This window comes from Neoarius graeffei, chromosome 20, assembly GCF_027579695.1.
Source record: "Neoarius graeffei isolate fNeoGra1 chromosome 20, fNeoGra1.pri, whole genome shotgun sequence".
Lineage (NCBI taxonomy): Eukaryota > Metazoa > Chordata > Actinopteri > Siluriformes > Ariidae > Neoarius > Neoarius graeffei.
Window position 1 is genome coordinate 23,440,193 of NC_083588.1, and position 19,372 is coordinate 23,459,564.

Consider the following 19,372-nt stretch of genomic DNA (forward strand, 5'->3'; position numbering starts at 1 on the left):
TGAATGTCATGTTTGGATTATTGTTGGATAACTATGTAGCCAAGTGAAATGGACATAAGCCTAAATCACTTCAGTCTGTGTGATGACAGACCTGCATGGTAATATCATTAAAAAAAAAAAAACGCTTACAGACTACACTTTAAAGGAACAGTCCATCGTACTTCCATAATGAAATATGCTCTTATCTGAATTGAGACGAGCTGCTCCGTACCTGTCCGAGCTTTGCGCGACCTCCCGGTCAGTCAGATGCAGTCAGACGCGCTGTCACTCCTGTTAGCAATGTAGCTAGGCTCAGTATGGCCAATGGTATTTTTTTGGGGCTGTAGTTAGATGCGACCAAACTCTTCCGCGTTTTTCTTGTTTACATAGGTTTATATGACCAGTGATATGAAACAAGTTCAGTTACACAAATTGAAACGTAGCGATTTTCTATGCTATGGAAAGTCCGCACTATAATGACAGGCGTACTAACACCTTCTGTGCGCTTCGGCAGCGCATTGATATCTGAGTTCCGTATCAATGCGCTGCCGAAGCGCGCAGAAGGTGTTAGTACGCCTGTCACTATAGTGCGGACTTTCCATAGCATAGAAAATCGCTACGTTTCAATTTGTGTAACTGAACTTGTTTCATATCACTGGTCATATAAACCTATGTAAACAGGAAAAACGCGGAAGAGTTTGGTCGCATCTAACTACAGCCCCAAAAAATACCATTGGCCATACTGAGCCTAGCTACATTGCTAACAGGAGTGACAGCGCGTCTGACTGCATCTGACTGACCGGGAGGTCGCGCAAAGCTCGGACAGGTACGGAGCAGCTCGTCTCAATTCAGATAAGAGCATATTTCATTATGGAAGTATGGTGGACTGTTCCTTTAAGTGGCCTAATAAAAATACATTAAGAACAAAAGTGTAGTCAACACAACAGAATTCACTGAAAAAAAATTCTATCAGTCAAGTTAAGAGATGAGGATGAGACTCATGTTAAAATGCCACAAGTGACTTTAATTTCGGGTGATGAGACAGAAACTGAATGTGGCTGATGCTGATACTCAAAATGACAACTCATTTCCTATTGTAAAGAAGAAGCCTTTATTTGATACAAGCACACAAAACACCTCCTCTGCATTTAACCCATCTGAAGCAGTGAACACATGCATGCACACACAAGTGAGCAATGAGCGCACACACATACCATACCCAGAGCAGTGGGCAGCTATGCTACAGCACCCGGGGAGCAGTTGGGGGTTAGGTACATTGCTCAAGGGCACTTCAGCCATGATACAGAGGGAGGGGAAAGTGCTGTTCATTCACTCAACTTCCCTCGCATTTTTCTTGCCGATCCTGTGAATCAAACTGACGACCCTTTGGGCCCAAGGCGGGTTCTCTAACCTTCAAGTCATGGCTGCCCCCCTAAAGGCATAATTAATTAAAATGTAGCAGTTTTTCTATGAGTAGACTGATTTTATAAATGTAGAGTAAGGCAGGATGCCAATCAGTGGCATCAGAATAGAATCTTTTCTCCCATTTCGCTTTGGGATGTAACCAGATTGTAACATGTTACAACTTTACGTCTGAAGTGCATGCAAAATGGAAACATAGTTCAGAAAAAAAAAAAACCTGTAGTTTTAAAAAAAGGATATTTCCAAAACCAGTTTCACTTAACATAGGCTGAATCCCAAATGGCTTCCTAATCAGTATACAAGGCACACTGCACAATGAATGACAGTGTTATAGGAATGATTTTATACTCAATAGAACTCCATTTGAGATCAAGACCCAGTGGTGACAGCAGTATTCAAACACCTTAGATGGAAATGAAGATTTCCTTAAATATGTACATTTTATACACAAAATTTTAAATAGTATTCAAACAGAAGAACTGACAGCTCTAACTTACATTAAGGCACAAAGTCAACTTTATTGTTATTTACACTGAAATGTATGTGTCATATTTTCATATTAGGCTTCATTTGATTAATCCCGGTCTTCAAAATCCTATCCTATGTATAAACCCATTTTTATTTCAGTCAGACACATGCTCCTCCTGGGTTTCCTAGCCATCCTTCCTTGAACTTGGTTTCCTAGCAACGCCAACTGCAGTAACAACAGGGACGAGGACAAAGAGCGTGCCTCATCCTGGGGGGAAATAACAAGTCTTCTCACAGGACTCTTGAATGGTCAATTCAGAAATCTTAAAATGTCTCTATTTAACAAGAAAGTAAAAGACACAACAAACAACTCCAAGTCTATGGCCAAATATTTCACAGGAAAATATAATGCGTTTCTCCAAACACCCCTTAATATACGGAGAGATGAGTCACAATTCAACTTATGTGAACTGACTGAAAAATGCAAAAGATATGTTTTGTTTAGTGATTCCAGGCCTCCAAGACTGTCACTGTATACCTTGAATACTTATGATGTAATAATATTGTAAAATGTGATAAACTGTTTTGATGTTAAAGCAACACTAGGTAGGAATTTTACCTTAAAATATCATCTTCAAAATCATTTTGATGGTACGCTGACTTGTAATAGAGAGAATGGCTTGCCTTCCATTCCAAGTTCACGCCTGGTTCTCCAGTCATAGCATCTACGTAAATTTCTAACATCTCAAAGTCAAAGTCATCTTTGTCAATCAGACCATGTAACAGTTAATTACACAGAGGATTGAAATTGCGTTTCCCCAAACTCCAAACGGGCAGTATTAAAAAAAATTTGACACACAACTAAACATAAAAGTGCACACAGACATCAACAGATAAGCAAATTAACACAACATATAGACAGTGGGCATACAGTTCCCAGAATATTCACAGTGTTCCAGAAATGTAGTCAAGTTTGAGGTATGTTACTGGAGTGCATTAGTACAAGGGTACAATAATACAAAGTGCAATATGGTAAAGTGCAAAGTACAGAATAGCAGCATGGAGATAAATAAGTATTGTAAACTTGTATGTTCTTGTGCAAAAAAGAATATTGGCATAGGTGCATATAAAGAGCATTGTGTAGACATGAGAACTACGTAATGCTTTAGGGCACTTCCAAAATCTGCCAGCAACACTACCCAGAAAAATAAGCAAAATCAGTATTCTCAGTCTGAACATTGTGGCAGTCAAGGTGAAGAGACCAAAGAAGATGGTGTCGGAGGAAGTGAGGAGGAGAAAAAGAGACCAAGCGAGTAAATCTTGAGCTGGATTTTACTCATAGCTAAGAGCAATAAAAGACTGCAAGACAGATGCCAAGTTGATCTTCTTTCTGTTGATCTAGTAAGCAATATTATTTTAGCTATCTTGTTACGAGTTGTGTTGTTGCACTTGCTTGATGTTTGGCTGTGTTAGCAAAGTTGTCGACTCACTAGCTTTTCATCATAAGCCAAGTTGGTCCATTTCACCAAAGGTTTAACTGTTAGCAAACTTGCTAGATAACACTTGGACACTGGTACTAGTAATAAGTGCTGTTGTGTTGTAGATATCCGCGTGTTAGTATGGTTCTGGTCATGTTTACAACCCCGATTCCAAAAAAGTTGGGACAAAGTACAAATTGTAAATAAAAACGGAATGCAATGATGTGGAAGTTTCAAAATTCCACATTTTATTCAGAATAGAACATAGATGACATATCAAATGTTTAAACTGAGAAAATGTATCATTTAAAGAGAAAAATTAGGTGATTTTAAATTTCATGACAACAACACATCTCAAAAAAGTTGGGACAAGGCCATGTTTACCACTGTGAGACATCCCCTTTTCTCTTTACAACAGTCTGTAAACGTCTGGGGACTGAGGAGACAAGTTGCTCAAGTTTAGGGATAGGAATGTTAACCCATTCTTGTCTAGTGTAGGATTCTAGTTGCTCAACTGTCTTAGGTCTTTTTTGTCGTATCTTCCGTTTTATGATGCGCCAAATGTTTTCTATGGGTGAAAGATCTGGACTGCAGGCTGGCCAGTTCAGTACCCGGACCCTTCTTCTACGCAGCCATGATGCTGTAATTGATGCAGTATGTGGTTTGGCATTGTCATGTTGGAAAATGCAAGGTCTTCCCTGAAAGAGATGTCGTCTGGATGTGAGCATATGTTGCTCTAGAACCTGGATATACCTTTCAGCATTGATGGTGTCTTTCCAGATGTGTAAGCTGCCCATGCCACACGCACTAATGCAACCCCATACCATCAGAGATGCAGGCTTCTGAACTGAGCGCTGATAAGAACTTGGGTCGTCCTTCTCCTCTTTAGTCCGAATGACACAGCGTCCCTGATTTCCATAAAGAACTTCAAATTTTGATTCGTCTGACCACAGAACAGTTTTCCATTTTACCACAGTCCATTTTAAATGAGCCTTGGCCCAGAGAAGACATCTGCGCTTCTGAATCATGTTTAGATACGGCTTCTTCTTTGAACTACAGAGTTTTAGCTGGCAACAGCGATAATGTTCTCTGGAAATATTCATTTTGTGATTTCCAATACAGAAGCATGCCTGTATGTGATGCAGTGCCGTCTAAGGGCCCGAAGATCACGGGCACCCAGTATGGTTTTCCGGCCTTGACCCTTACGCACAGAGATTCTTCCAGATTCTCTGAATTTTTTGATGATATTATGTACTGTAGATGATGATATGTTCAAACTCTTTGCAATTTTACACTGTCAAACTCCTTTCTGATATTGCTCCACTATTTGTCGGCGCAGAATTAGGGGGATTGGTGATCCTCTTCCCATCTTTACTTCTGAGAGCCGCTGCCACTCCAAGATGCTCTTTTTATACCCAGTCATGTTAATGACCTATTGCCAATTAACCTAATGAGTTGCAATTTGGTCCTCCAGCTGTTCCTTTTTTGTACCTTTAACTTTTCCAGCCTCTTATTGCCCCTGTCACAACTTTTTTGAGATGTGTTGCCGTCATGAAATTTCAAACGAGCCAATATTTGGCATGAAATTTCAAAATGTCTCACTTTCAACATTTGATATGTTGTCTATGTTCTATTGTGAATACAATATCAGTTTTTGAGATTTGTAAATTATTGCATTCTGTTTTTATTTACAATTTGTACTTTGTCCCAACTTTTTTGGAATCGGGGTTGTATTTAACATGCTAATATTCCGAGTTGTGCAATACTTGTGCAAACTTTGACTTTCAGCGCAACAAAAAATAAAATGTCTGAGTATGCATGTTTACTTCAAGACAAGCGGTGATGTTTCACGGCTAACAGGAAAACAGTGACAATCCGACAGCAGAGTGTACGTCCTTGCCAATGTTATTTATCAAAGATTATAGGCTGTAGTGTAGTGCGTAGGCTGTAACCATATCAGTGTTATCCTCGTCTCACGGAAACTTAGAGTTTTTCCTGGATGTCATAATTTACATAACCTCAATCCTGTCTCAGGCTAGCATGCAAATAAATAAATTCATCTTACACCAACAAGTTTGACAGAGACTGACCAATCTCAAATCTCACAATTTGGATAATTATTTTGTGCCGATGTCCCGTGCCGCCCCAAGCAAGATGCCGCCCCGGGTGGCTGCCCACATCACCCTTTCCTAAATCCAGCACTGGTCTCCCCTGTCAATCAGACCAACACTAGCAAATCTTGAGTGTCTAAGTTCATGGATCAGGAAGAGGTCAGTTGGAATTTTCCACAGTGTGTGTTCAGCTGCACTGTGAGTAGCATGAACAGCAGTTTGAAAAGATGTGGAGGCTGGCTTCACATGTCTTGAAGGTAGCACTTGTTTGCCTTCACACTACACAGCTGGTAGCTTCAGGGTGATGAAGTGAGCAGGCTAATGGGTGGGATATTAGGAGACAATGCATTAAATATTTAAAAAATAAAATAAAAAAGGGAGCGGATCATCCACAGAAATCGCTTTTTGTTGTTCTTGTTGTTTCAAAATAACCAGGAACATAATCTAATCTCATTTTTAAAAAGCATTGTTCATGTTCATTTCCAAATAAAAAAAAATCGTACTGATAGTGAGAGGGGAATCATACCAGAAGGTTACACTTTTACCCTGGACTGAGTCCTTCCCATAATGTCATAACTTGAAAAACTGGAACAGCTCCGACAATGCTCAGCATTGTGTAAACACCTGAAATTGTTGAAAAAGTTTGTATTCATTCCCTATCATCACAATTATTCCAAAAGAAGAAGGAGCAAGATTCAGCCCTCCTACACACTTCCTAGCAACATGAAGTGATTCTAATGAGGTCAATGTCTTGAAAAATATGCACATACAGCATGTAAAGAAATGCTGTAGACCAAAAATGGCTTAAAAATAATGAAACGAAATGTTTCAACATAAATTTTTTTTTTTTTAAATACAACCCCGATTCCAAAAAAGTTGGGACAAAGTACAAATTATAAATAAAAATGGAATGCAATAATTTACAAATCTCAAAAACTGATATTGTATTCACAATAGAACATAGACAACATATCAAATGTCAAAAGTGAGACATTTTGAAATTCCATGCCAAATATTGGCTCATTTGAAATTTCATGACAGCAACACATCTCAAAAAAGTTGGGACAGCGGCAATAAGAGGCTGGAAAAGTTAAAGGTACAAAAAAGGAACAGCTGGAGGACCAAATTGCAACTCATTAGGTCAATTGGCAATGGGTCATTAACATGACTGGGTATAAAAAGAGCATTTTGGAGTGGCAGCGGCTCTCAGAAGTAAAGATCGGAAGAGGATCACCAATCCCCCTAGTTCTGCGCCGACAAATAGTGGAGCAATATCAGAAAGGAGTTCGACAGTGTAAAATTGCAAAGAGTTTGAACATATCATCATCTACAGTGCATAATATCATCAAAAGATTCAGAGAATCTAGAAGAATCTCTGTGCGTAAGGGTCAAGGCCGGAAAACCATACTGGGTGCCCGTGATATTCGGGCCCTTAGACGGCACTGCATCACATACAAGCATGCTTCTGTATTGGAAATCACAAAATGGGCTCAGAAATCTTTCCAGAGAACATTATCTGTGAACACAATTCACCGTGCCATCCGCCATTGCCAGCTAAAACTCTATAGTTCAAAGAAGAAGCCGTATCTAAACATGATGCTGAAGCGCAGACGTCTTCTCTGGGCCAAGGCTCATTTAAAATGGACTGTGGCAAAGTGGAAAACTGTTCTGTGGTCAGACGAATCAAAATTTGAAGTTCTTTATGTAAATCAGGGACGCTGTGTCATTCGGACTAAAGAGGAGAAGGACGACCCAAGTTCTTATCAGCACTCAATTCAGAAGCCTGCATCTCTGATGGTATGAGGTTGCATTAGTGCATGTGGCATGGGCAGCTTACACATCTGGAAAGACACCATCAATGCTGAAAGGTATATCCAGGTTCTAGAGCAACATATGCTCACATCCAGACGACGTCTCTTTCAGGGAAGACCTTGCATTTTCCAACATGATGATGCCAAACCACATACTGCATCAATTACAGCATCATGGCTGCGTAGAAGAAGGGTCCGGGTACTGAACTGGCCAGCCTGCAGTCCAGATCTTTCACCCATAGAAAACATTTGGCGCATCATAAAACAGAAAATGTGACAAAAAAGACCTAAGACAGTTGAGCAACTAGAATCCTACATTAGACAAGAACGGGTTAACATCCCTATCCCTAAACTTGAGCAACTTGTCTCCTCAGTCCCCAGTTGTTTACAGACTGTTGTAAAGAGAAAAGGGGATGTCTCACAGTGGTAAACATGGCCTTGTCCCAACTTTGAGATGTGTTGTTGTCATGAAATTTAAAATCACCTAATTTTTCTCTTTAAATGATGCATTTTCTCAGTTTAAACATTTGATATGTCATCTATGTTCTATTCTGAATAAAATATGGAATTTTTAAACTTTCACATCATTGCATTCCATTTTTATTTACAATTTGTACTTTGTCCCAACTTTTTTGGAATCGGGGTTGTACTATAAACAGCAGTAAGCCATAATAAGTGAAACAAAGTCAATATTTTGTGTGAGATGACCATCTCATCTCATTATCTCTAGCCGCTTTATCCTTCTACAGGGTCGCAGGCAAGCTGGAGCCTATCCCAGCCGACTACGGGCGAAAGGCGGGGTACACCCTGGACAAGTCGCCAGGTCATCACAGGGCTGACACATAGACACAGACAACCATTCACACTCACATTCACATCTACGGTCAATTTAGAGTCACCAGTTAACCTAACCTGCATGTCTTTGGATTGTGGGGGAAACCGGAGCACCCGGAGGAAACCCACGCGGACACGGGGAGAACATGCAAACTCCACACAGAAAGGCCCTCGCCGGCCACGGGGATCAAACCTGGACCTTCTTGCTGTGAGGCGACAGCGCTAACCACCACACCACCGTGCCGCCTGAGATGACCCTTTCCTTTAAAAAAAAAATAGTAGTCTCAGGTACAGTGAGTGCAGTTTTATAAGGAAATGAGCTGTAGGTTTTACTGAGCATCTTGCAGAACCAGCCACAGTTCTTCTGGACACTTTGACTGTCATACTTGCTTCTTAATTTTGCACCAAAACCCAGAAGCCTTCATTACATTTTCTTTTTTAATCTGAAAAGTGCTCTCATGTAATATGCTGCTCAGATGCAAACTTTTTTCTGCAAGATTTAATTTTGTGCTGGAAAATTAATGTTCAGAACTCAAATTTTCTTGGACTGACTTGATAATGTAGAAGTCATAAAAGAGAAATCTATTTTTAAAAAAAAGTTTGTATGAAAAAAATAGGGTGCCTAAGATTTTGCACAGTATTGCACATGGGCAAAATTCTTGTTTTTACTAATGCTCACTAAGATGGTGCTCAGCTGTGTTCAAAGAGCAGAGTCAAATTATGGCACCCCTGTCCAGCCCCAGTGAGGATTAAAAGCCTTACTTAAGGGCCCAACATTGACAGTGTGGCAATGCTAGGATTTAAATTCACTATCTTTTGAGATCTAACCCACAGGTTTAAGCACTCAGCTACTACTGCATTTTAAACAAGACAAACCAGTCAATCCTGATACACAAATGTTCAGGTTCCCTCTTTCCCCTCACCCATCTAACCTCAGTTATTTTCCACCTCCCAGACTTGCTCCATACCAGCACTGCTTCAAACTGTAATCAAGCTGATATTTGAGCAGATGCACAATATCCAATTGCTTTAAAGTCTTAAAGCTATACAGCTTTTCAATTTCATAAAATCAGTGAAATTTAGTTCCCTCTGAAATTTGGTCATTGTGATACATATTTATTTCTGGAATATATACTAAAAACAAACAAACCAAAAAAAAAAAAAACCCTGGCCATTCTGTGGCTGGGAAGTTATTTAATTTGAGGGGATTCCCTAGCAAATAATGTGCATGAAATCGCTCGCCCTATGTCTTGGATACTCGGGTGAAGAGAGGGGCTGAGCTGTCAACTGATCACCACCTGGTGGTGAGTTGGATCCGCTGGCGGAGGAGGAAGCTGGACAGACCTGGCAGGCCCAAACGTATGGTGAAGGTCTGCTGGGAACGTCTGGCCGAGCACTCTGTTGGGGAGGTCTTTAACTCCCACCTCCGGGAGAGCTTTTCCCAGCTTCTGAGGGAGGCGGGGGACATTGAGTCTGAGTGGACCATGTTCTCTACCTTCATTGTGGACGCAACTGTTCGGAGCTGTGGCCGCAAGGTCGCCGGTGCCTGTCGTGGCGGCAATCCCCGAACCCGGTGGTGGACACCAGAAGTAAGGGATGCCGTCAAGCTGAAGAAGGAGTCCTATCGGGCCATGTTAACCTCCAGGACTCCCGAGGCAGCTGACGGGTATCGGCAGGCCAGGCGTGCTGCAGCTCGGGCAGTTGCGGAGGCAAAAACTCGGAACTGGGAGGAGTTCGGGGAGGCCATGGAGAAGGACTATCGGTCGGCCTCGAAGAAATTCTGGCAAACCGTCCGGCGCCTCAGGAGGGGGAAGCAGTACTCTGCCAACACTGTTTACAGTGCGGGTGGGGAGCTGTTGACCTCGACTGGGGACATTGTCAGGCGGTGGAAGGAATACTTTGAGGATCTCCTCAATCCCACCGTCATGTCTTCCACTGAGGAGACTGAGGCTGATGACTCAGAGGTGGACTCGTCCATTACCCAAGCCGAAGTCACTGAGGTGGTTTGCAAGCTCCTCGGTGGCAAGGCACCGGGGGTGGATGAGATCCGCCCTGAGTATCTCAAGTCTCTGGATGTTGTGGGGTTGTCTTGGTTGACACGCCTCTGCAACATTGCGTGGCGGTCAGGGACAGTGCCTCTGGAGTGGCAGACTGGGGTGGTGGTCCCTCTTTTTAAGAAAGGGGACCAGAGAGTGTGCCCCAATTATAGGGGAATCACACTTCTCAGCCTCCCAGGGAAGGTTTACTCCAGGGTACCGGAGAGGAGAATTCGACCAATAGTCGAACCTCGGATCCAGGAGGAACAATGCGGTTTTCGTCCTGGTCGCGGAACACTGGACCAGCTCTATACCCTTCATAGGGTGCTCGAGGGTTCATGGGAGTTTGCCCAACCAGTCCACATGTGCTTTGTGGATCTGGAGAAGGCATTCGACCGTGTCCCCCGTAGTATTCTGTGGGGGGTGCTTCGGGAGTATGGGGTTCGGGGCTCTTTGCTAAGGGCTGTCTGGTCCCTGTACGAACGGAGCAGGAGTCTGGTTCGCATTGCCGGCAGTAAGTCAGACCTGTTCCCAGTGCATGTTGGACTCCGGCAGGGCTGCCCTTTGTCACCGGTTTTGTTCATAATTTTTATGGACAGAATTTCTAGGCGCAGCCAGGGGCCAGAAGGAATCCTGTTTGGGAACCACAGGATTTCATCTCTGCTTTTTGCGGATGATGTTGTCCTGTTGGCTTCTTCAAACCAGGACCTTCAGCATGCACTGGGGCGGTTTGCAGTCGAGTGTGAAGCGGCTGGGATGAGAATCAGCACCTCCAAGTCCGAGGCCATGGTTCTCGACCGGAAAAGGGTGGCTTGCCCTCTCCAGGTTGGTGGAGAAGTTCTGCCTCAAGTGGAGGAGTTTAAGTATCTCGGGATCTTGTTCACGAGTGAGGGAAGGATGGAGCGTGAGATCGACAGGCGGATCGGTGCAGCCTCCGCAGTGATGCGGTCGCTTTACCGGTCCGTTGTGGTGAAGAAGGAGCTGAGCCAAAAGGCGAAGCTCTCAATTTACCGGTCGATCTATGTTCCGACTCTCACCTATGGTCATGAGCTTTGGGTAATGACTGAAAGGACAAGATCGCGGATACAAGCGGCCAAAATGAGTTTCCTTTGCAGGGTGGCTGGGCGCTCCCTTAGAGATAGGGTGAGAAGCACAGTCACTCGGGAGGAGCTCGGAGTAGAGCCGCTGCTGCTCCACATCGAGAGGAATCAACTGAGGTGGCTCGGGCATCTTTTTCGGATGCCTCCTGGACGCCTCCCTGGGGAGGTGTTCCAGGCATGTCCCCCCGGGAGGAGGCCCCGGGGAAGACCCAGGACACGCTGGAGGGACTATGTCTCTCGGCTGGCCTGGGAACGCCTCGGTGTTCTTCCCGAGGAGCTGGCCGAGGTGTCTGGGGAAAGGGAAGTTTGGGCTTCCCTGCTTAGACTGCTGCCTCCACGACCCAGTCCCGGATAAAGCGGAAGAAGACGAGACGAGATGAGAAATCGCTCGCGTCATACACTCAGGCAGACAGAGGAAGTCCGATGTACACATGCTCAGGTTTACCTGCTTCTTCTTCTTTTGGGTTTTATGGCAGCTGGCATCCAGTGTTGCATTACTGCCATCTACAGGTTTACCTCTACTGTGCACTGACAGTTCCATCATTCTGTCGCTAAATGAACAGCTGATCACACCGAGGTGCTCACTGACCACGTATATTTATTAGTTTGGTCCTGCATTTCCTTTCCTTCTCAACATAACATATTTTCTTCTCGCTTTCCATTACTGTAGTCAGTCTTTCACATTTCATTCGCGTCCTCCATTTTCCTCTCCTGTTTCAAATTTGTATCCCACAATGACTTGTGTGAACGGGGAAAGCCCACCACATGATTCATGACATAGTATCTTGAATTGGGTCATGGTGAAGCAAGAAAAAAAAAATAGTGAAGAATTTAGGGCCACATTGCCCTAAATTCATTAATTGTTAATTTAAAAAAAAAACTAATAAAATTGGAAGTCTGTGATTTGAATTCAGTCGCTTTCGGTCCACTAAACAAAAATAATTGGGTGTCAGGGAAAATTCTTATGACCTAAACTTGAAAAATCTGAAAGGCAGTCTACCTTTAATAATTGTCCCAGTCTCCAAAAATACTACCTGTGCCAGTTGTCTACATCTTTTAGTATATCAGAACCCTTTTTTTTCTCCCAAATTGTTTCCTGATGTGATGCTGATGCCTGATCTTGACAAACTTCCACTGCTATGTCTCTTGTTTTCCAGTTCTACGTGATGCATTCTGATTCTTCCTCTGCTTTGAACTTCTGCATTTGTGACTCACTTTCTGCTGCTATGGATGGTCGAATATGGATACTTTAAGATTTGCACTTGTCAAAAACAGTTAATGCCTGTGTCTCAACCCGTTTTTTTTAGTGGATCTCGTCTATAGTAGATGCATCTTTAAAGACAGTAGTTTGGCCACAAAAGAAGGTGAGACAACTTTTAACATGGTGCACCAACACTAAGTTGAAGAATCTTGCAATCCAGAGTGTTACGTCCTGAGCCCCCTCCTGGCATCGGCTCGCCAGTGCACGGGCGAGGCTGATGTCAGGCGGGATAATTAACATCATTCTTTACACCTGGGTGGCGTACCTGGAATATAAGGTGGAGCTTTGCTCTCCCTCAGGGGGCACCTACTGGCTGTGTGTGTGGACGCACAGTCATTTTATCTGCACTCTCTCTTACTTTCTTCCCCCCTCTTTCTTTCTTTCCCTCTACATTGACCACATAACTGACATACACCTTCACTCATCCACACAGTCCACGCCATACTTGCACTACATATGTTTACCCTAGACGTTTGGAAAACTGGTAATTATAAATAAAAGTTTACAATTCAATCTGTAACCTTTTGTGTGGTCTCCCTTTTTATGCTGCGGCGAGTTTACGAGCCATGCCGTAATATAAATTGGGGGCTCGTCCGGGATTTTATGTGCAGGTGGTGAGACGGGACCATAAACTGAACTACATTTATGCTGCGGCGAGTTTACGAGCCATGCCGTAACAAGAGTCGGGTCATTTTCATTCAATGTGGCCTCTAAATAGATACCATTTGACTGAGGTGATTTTTTTTTTTTTGGGCAGAACAGTGATGTAGTAGTTAGCACAGTTGCCTCACAGCAAGAAGGTTCTGGGTTCAAGCCCAGTGGCTGACAGGGGCTTTTCTGTGTGGAGTTTGCATGTTCTCCCCGTGTCTGCGTGGGTTTCCTCCGGGTGCTCCAGTTTCCCCCACAGTCCAAAGACATACAGGTTAGGTTAATTGGTGGCTCTAAATTGGCTGTAGGTGTGAATGTGAATGGTTGTTTGTCTCGATGTGTCAGCCCTGCGATGATTTGGCAACTTGTCCAGGGTGTACCCTGCCTCTTGCCCATAGTCAGCTGGGATAGGCTCCAGCTCGCCCGTGACCCTGCACAGGATAAGCGGTTACAGATAATGGATGTATGGATTTTTTTTGTTGTTATCATCATGGTGTTCAAAGTTTTGTTTCCTCCATGCACATGGAGATGCAGATAACTAATGAGAACAGAGCAGGCAAGATTTGAATAGCTGTTGCCAACTGTATAGAACATACACCAGACAGTCCATGGGCAGAGGATCCACGAGCCAATCCATCCATGTTTAGAAATCTATGGCACAATCTTGTCCATTGTTGAGACTTTCAGATTTCTGAATCAATCAGCAACAACCTCAAATGAAAAGACAAGTTGTTTTGGACAAAAGCACAGCAGCTGATGGTTTTTCCCCCCCATGTGACATTTGTGAAATCTCACTGTATCTCAGAGCAAATCAATGACCGCATTCTCACATCCTCTATTACAACCTGATTTTCGTGTCTGAAGTCACCAAAAAAAAAAAGCTTCCTTCCATGTGCTATTAAACAATATTTAAATAAATAAATTGTTCATTCTAACTTGTACCTGTTATCCAATTCATAACTCTGCTTTCTTCCAATGCAGTTTTTATATAGCTTTTAGCACTACTCACTAAGCTGCCGAATTATGTCTATACACAGCTATGGAAAAAATTAAGAGAGCACTTTCTATGGGGACTTCCATTAAAAGTAGTCTCTTAATTTTTTATTTCCATGGCTGCATGTAATTCATGTTTATGTCTGCCATGACATGCTGTACAAGTGGACTAATTTTATATCTGATCTGGATATTGATTAATAGTACTGTAATTAAGAAGACATCAATATTTGCACTTTCTTAAGAAAGATTTAAGAAAAAAACATTTTTAAAAAGGTAGAGGAGGTTGATATTTTTCAGATTGTGCATGAGAGATTTGAAGAAAAGTATATACAAAGATCTTTATTACTGAGATGTACGGTATAAAGGAAATGCCATGTTTTTATTTTGTTCAAGAGAAAATTTTGCATTTTACAAAATTATGGCACAGTCGCCTCACAGCAAGAACGTTCTGGGTTTAAACTTCACGGCGGATGGGGGCCTTTCTGTGTGGAGTTTGCATGTTCTCCCTGTGTCTACGTGGGTTTCCTCAGGGTGCTCCAGTTTCCCCCACAGTCCAAAGACATGCAGATTAGATAAAGATACCAAGCCACTGGGGTTGCACAAGCCAGTGCATACTTGGTCCCAACCCGGAACGATTGGGGAGGGTTGTGTCAAAAAGGCCATCTGATGTAAAATTCTATGCCAAACCATAAATTGGGAAGGGTGAGCCGCTGTGGCAACCCCTAATGGGAGCAGCCGAAAGAAGAAGCAGAAGATGATCACCAATATTTGGGGCTGATGAACATCAGTGTACAGTGTTCTATGAATCACAGTGTCTGATTTAACAACAGCTGTTCCAACTCTAAATTTCCCTTGTATGTGAAAGTACAGTTGTGATCATAAGTTTACATACACAGACATGAATGTCATCATGGACATGACTCTCATGGCAAGATCGGCTTTCAATTATTTCTTTGAACTGTTCTTTTTCTGTGGCAGATTGTACAGCATACATCTTTAACTGGAAAAAAACAAACCACCAACCAAGAATCTGGTGCACAAGTTATTTAAGTTATTTCTGAAATCAACACAAGGTAAAAATGTTACATAAATAGTAAAAAACATTAGGCCTTTCAGTTACATGAAACCTGCAACGGATAACATTGTAGGTGCCCAAATTAAGGTAAAGCGCCCAAAATATGTGTCCAAAAGTTTTTTAAAAATGTCGATTAAATAAACTTGGCTGCATAAAACCCAAGGTCTTGACTTTCTTCTTTAAAAACACCAAAATTAGCGAGATTTAGCATGTATGTCTCGTAATTGACACGAAATCCGCACCATTCCCATGTTGTTCCGGGTTCGTCGAACTAGCCATAAGCCTCGCGCAGAGCACGAATTCTCCATCAATGGTAATCGGCACGCCATGATTTCGTGGAGGAGCGAGACTTGCGTACAATGACCAGAGCGGGATTTCCACATTAGGTAAACCTTCTTTCATGTTGTTTTATGGTGGTTGGCAACAGCTTTTAGGTGCATTACCGCCACCTTCTGGACTGGAGTGTGAACCAGAACGTTTACTACCCTCTCTCTCTCTCATTATCTCTAGCCGCTTTATCCTTCTACAGGGTCGCAGGCAAGCTGGAGCCTATCCCAGCTGACTACGGGCGAAAGGCGGGGTACACCCTGGACAAGTCGCCAGGTCATCACAGGGCTGACACATAGACACAGACCACCATTCACACTCACATTCACACCTACGGTCAATTTAGAGTCACCAGTTAACCTAACCTGCATGTCTTTGGACTGTGGGGGAAACCGGAGCACCCGGAGGAAACCCACGCGGACACGGGGAGAACATGCAAACTCCACACAGAAAGGCCCTCGCCGGCCCCGGGGCTCGAACCCAGGACCTTCTTGCTGTGAGGCGACAGCGCTAACCACTACACCACCGTGCCGCCCCTGTTTACTACCCTATTGTGTTAAATTCTCCTAATAATTCCTGTATCATTTAAAAACCTAAAAATAGCCCTATATCCCACATTATCTGACCTCAACTGCAATACATCTCTGATACCTACTGTCATAGGATTTAAATCTGGTAAAAGACTGAATAAAAGAGTGCTATTCAGGACACAACTGTGTGTATTTAAGATACAGCTTGCATCTTAAATACACACAGTTGTGCAAGTGTGGGTGGAATCAGTAACTTGGAGTTTGGTCCTCTTGTTGATGATAGTCTTAGACACTGGCCTTTCATTTAAACTAAAATCTTTTACCTGACTACATACTGTGAATTGCACTGCCAATTCTTGTGATGTGACTGAAAATCCTTTTGTGTCACAGGTCTGCTACAGGTTTGTCTCTTCGATGGCAACAGTGCATAACTTGCTTTTTCATTCACAGACTCCTTTCCTCCAGGCTCTCCTCAGGCCACAACACATCTTTTAAGTACTAACTGTCTTCTAATTACCTCCGCCAAGGAGGTTATGTTTTCGGTAGCGTTGGTTTGTTTGTTTGTTTGTTGGTTTGTCTGTTATGGAATCAATTTTGTGCCAAAATGTTCATACAATACTTTTGAAATATCAAACAAAAACGACAAATCAAAATACAAAAAAAGAAAAAAAAAGTCAATTTTTTTAGACTGGCAAACAAATTATTCGTGTAATCGTGCAAAATATCAGTCTATTACTCTTCAGAAACCTTTTATTTTTGTTCCGCGTCTTTCTCAGTTTTGCTTGACGTAGTTTATTTTGGTTGCGATTCCAGCTTTCTCGTTTGTGCTCCCTGACTTTTTGCTTGCAGTTTTGGCACAAACTTCACGTGTGGGTGGGCTGTCCAGGAATGCATTCCCATTGGGTAACTTGTGTCTGACTGACAGCTAGGCTCAGCCATTCCCTACTCGGATTCTGGCGGACTGTTTGATGAGTGACCAATCCATTGACGGTAAACAAGGATCGAGTGGACTTCAGTGGTGACTATGATATTGAATTATTAATATTGAATTTACACTTTGTTGAATTAATTCAATATCATAGTCGCCACTGAAGTCCACTCGATCCTTGTTTACCGTCAATGGATCGGTCACTCGTCAAACAGTCCGCCAGAATCCGAGTAGGGAATGGCTGAGCCTAGCTGTCAGTCAAACACAAGTTACCCAATGGGAATGCATTCCTGGACAGCCCACCCACATGTGAAGTTTGTGCCAAAACTGCAAGCAAAAAGTCAGGGAGAGCAAACGAGAAAGCTGGAATCGCAACCAAAATAAATTACGTCAAGCAAAACTGAGAAAGACGCGGAACAAAAATAAAAGGTTTCTGAAGAGTAATAGACTGATATTTTGCACGATTACACGAATAATTTGTTTGCCAGTCTAAAAAAATTGACTTTTTTTTTTGTATTTTGATTTGCCGTTTTTGTTTGATATTTCAAAAGTATTGTATGAAAATTTTGGCACAAAATTGATTCCATAGTCTGTTAGCAACATTACGGAAAAAGTTATGAACGGATTGCTCTGAAATTTTTTCCAGAGGTGTGACTGGGCACAAGTAACAATCCATTAAATTTTGGCGGTGATCTGGATCACCTTCTGGATCCTGGATTTTTTTTAAAGGATTCTTGGCGGAGGTCTGCGCTCTGAGTGCTTTTCTAGTTATTTTTGTCATGTGCATGTACATCAAGAGGGATTAATACTGTAGACATTTTGCAATAAAGGTAAAAATAACATTCATAGATTTTTATTTATTCATAACTCTGTAGCTAAAAAAAGCAGCAGCAAGTTTAAACACAGACCACTGGGAAAACAGCACTTTGTGTGTGCAGAAAAGCCCAAATTACCCTGCATCACGATGGAAAAAGCCCGAATTCAGAAATACAGGGTGTAGCCCAAATTATGTCATTGAAAGGCCTGAATATTTTTATATAAATATCTCACACATCCAATTAGATTATTAAGTCAGTGGTACTGAAAGTTCCAAAATGTCTTTTAACATGCCAAGGCCAAGTTCTCTTAACTTCCTGCTCGAGATCATGATTGTCTACTGCTGCCAGCTTCTTTGTGCCAACATAAAAAGGGTTTGTTTGACAAGTACAAGTTGCTGGGAGGTTGTAGCCATGCTGCCATGATCTGGAAGAAGACCCAAACAAACAGTGAGCCTCAGCTGAAAGGTAATTGGTTCAGATGGTCAGGAGCAACCCAGGAACCACCAAAGCACAGGGTTGCTATGAACTGAAAGCTGCTGGAACACCATCCACAGTCACGAGAGTTTAACATCGCCATGGAATGAGCAGCTGCCTTCCAAAAAGAAGCCCCTACTCCAAAGTCGACACCTTCAAGCTTCACTAAATTTTGCAGCTGACAACATGGACAAAGAAAAAGCCTTCTGGAGCAAAGTTTTATGGTCAACTGAGAAAGATCGAGTTGTTTGGCCACAATTACCAGAGGTACAGAGGAACACTGTACCAAATCTTAAGCATGGTGGTGGTAGCATCATGCTCTGGGGCTGTTTTGCTGCCAGTGGAACTGGTGCATTGGATAAAGTGAATGGAATAATGAAGGAGGACTACCTAAGAATTCTTCAGCATAACCTCAAACCATCAGAAACTTGGACACAATTGGGTGTTCCAACAGGACAATGACCCCAAACACATATCAAAGCTGGTTGTGGAACGGATAAAGCAGGCTAACATTAAGCTTAAAACATGTCCTGATCTCAACCCTACCAAAAAAAAAAATATGTGGACTGTGCTTAAAAGTCAGATCCATGCCAGGACACGCACAAATTTAAATGAACTCTCCGAATTCTACCAGAAGGCTCTTGATTGCTACCAAAGGCATCTGGTCAAGGTGAAACATGCTAAGGGACATTTCAAGCTATACAACCTTTCAATTTCATAAAATTGGTGAAATGTAGTCATTGCGATATATCTCAATAAATAAATAAATAAATAAATAAATAGGCTATTCCATAGCTGGGAAGTTATTTAATTTGAGGGGGATTCCCTAGCAAATAAATGTGCATGAAATTGCTCACTTCGCACAGTCAAACAGACAGAGGAAGTCTGGTGTGCGCATGCGCAGGTTTACCCGTTTCTTCTTCTTTTCCTTCTTCTTTTGGGTTTTACAGCAACTGGCATCCAGTGTTGCATTACTACCATCTACAGGTTTACCTTGACCGTGCACTGACAGTTCCATCATTCTGTTGCTAAACAAACAGCTGATCACACAGAGGTGCTCGCTGACCGCCAATATT

The 19,372-nt window shown here is 42.5% G+C and overlaps 1 protein-coding gene across 1 annotated transcript in view; it reads right to left on the bottom strand.

Moving 5' to 3' along the window:
• abca3b (ATP-binding cassette, sub-family A (ABC1), member 3b) overlaps positions 1 to 19,372 on the bottom strand; it is a 138,506-nt gene that overhangs the window by 110,848 nt on the left and 8,286 nt on the right.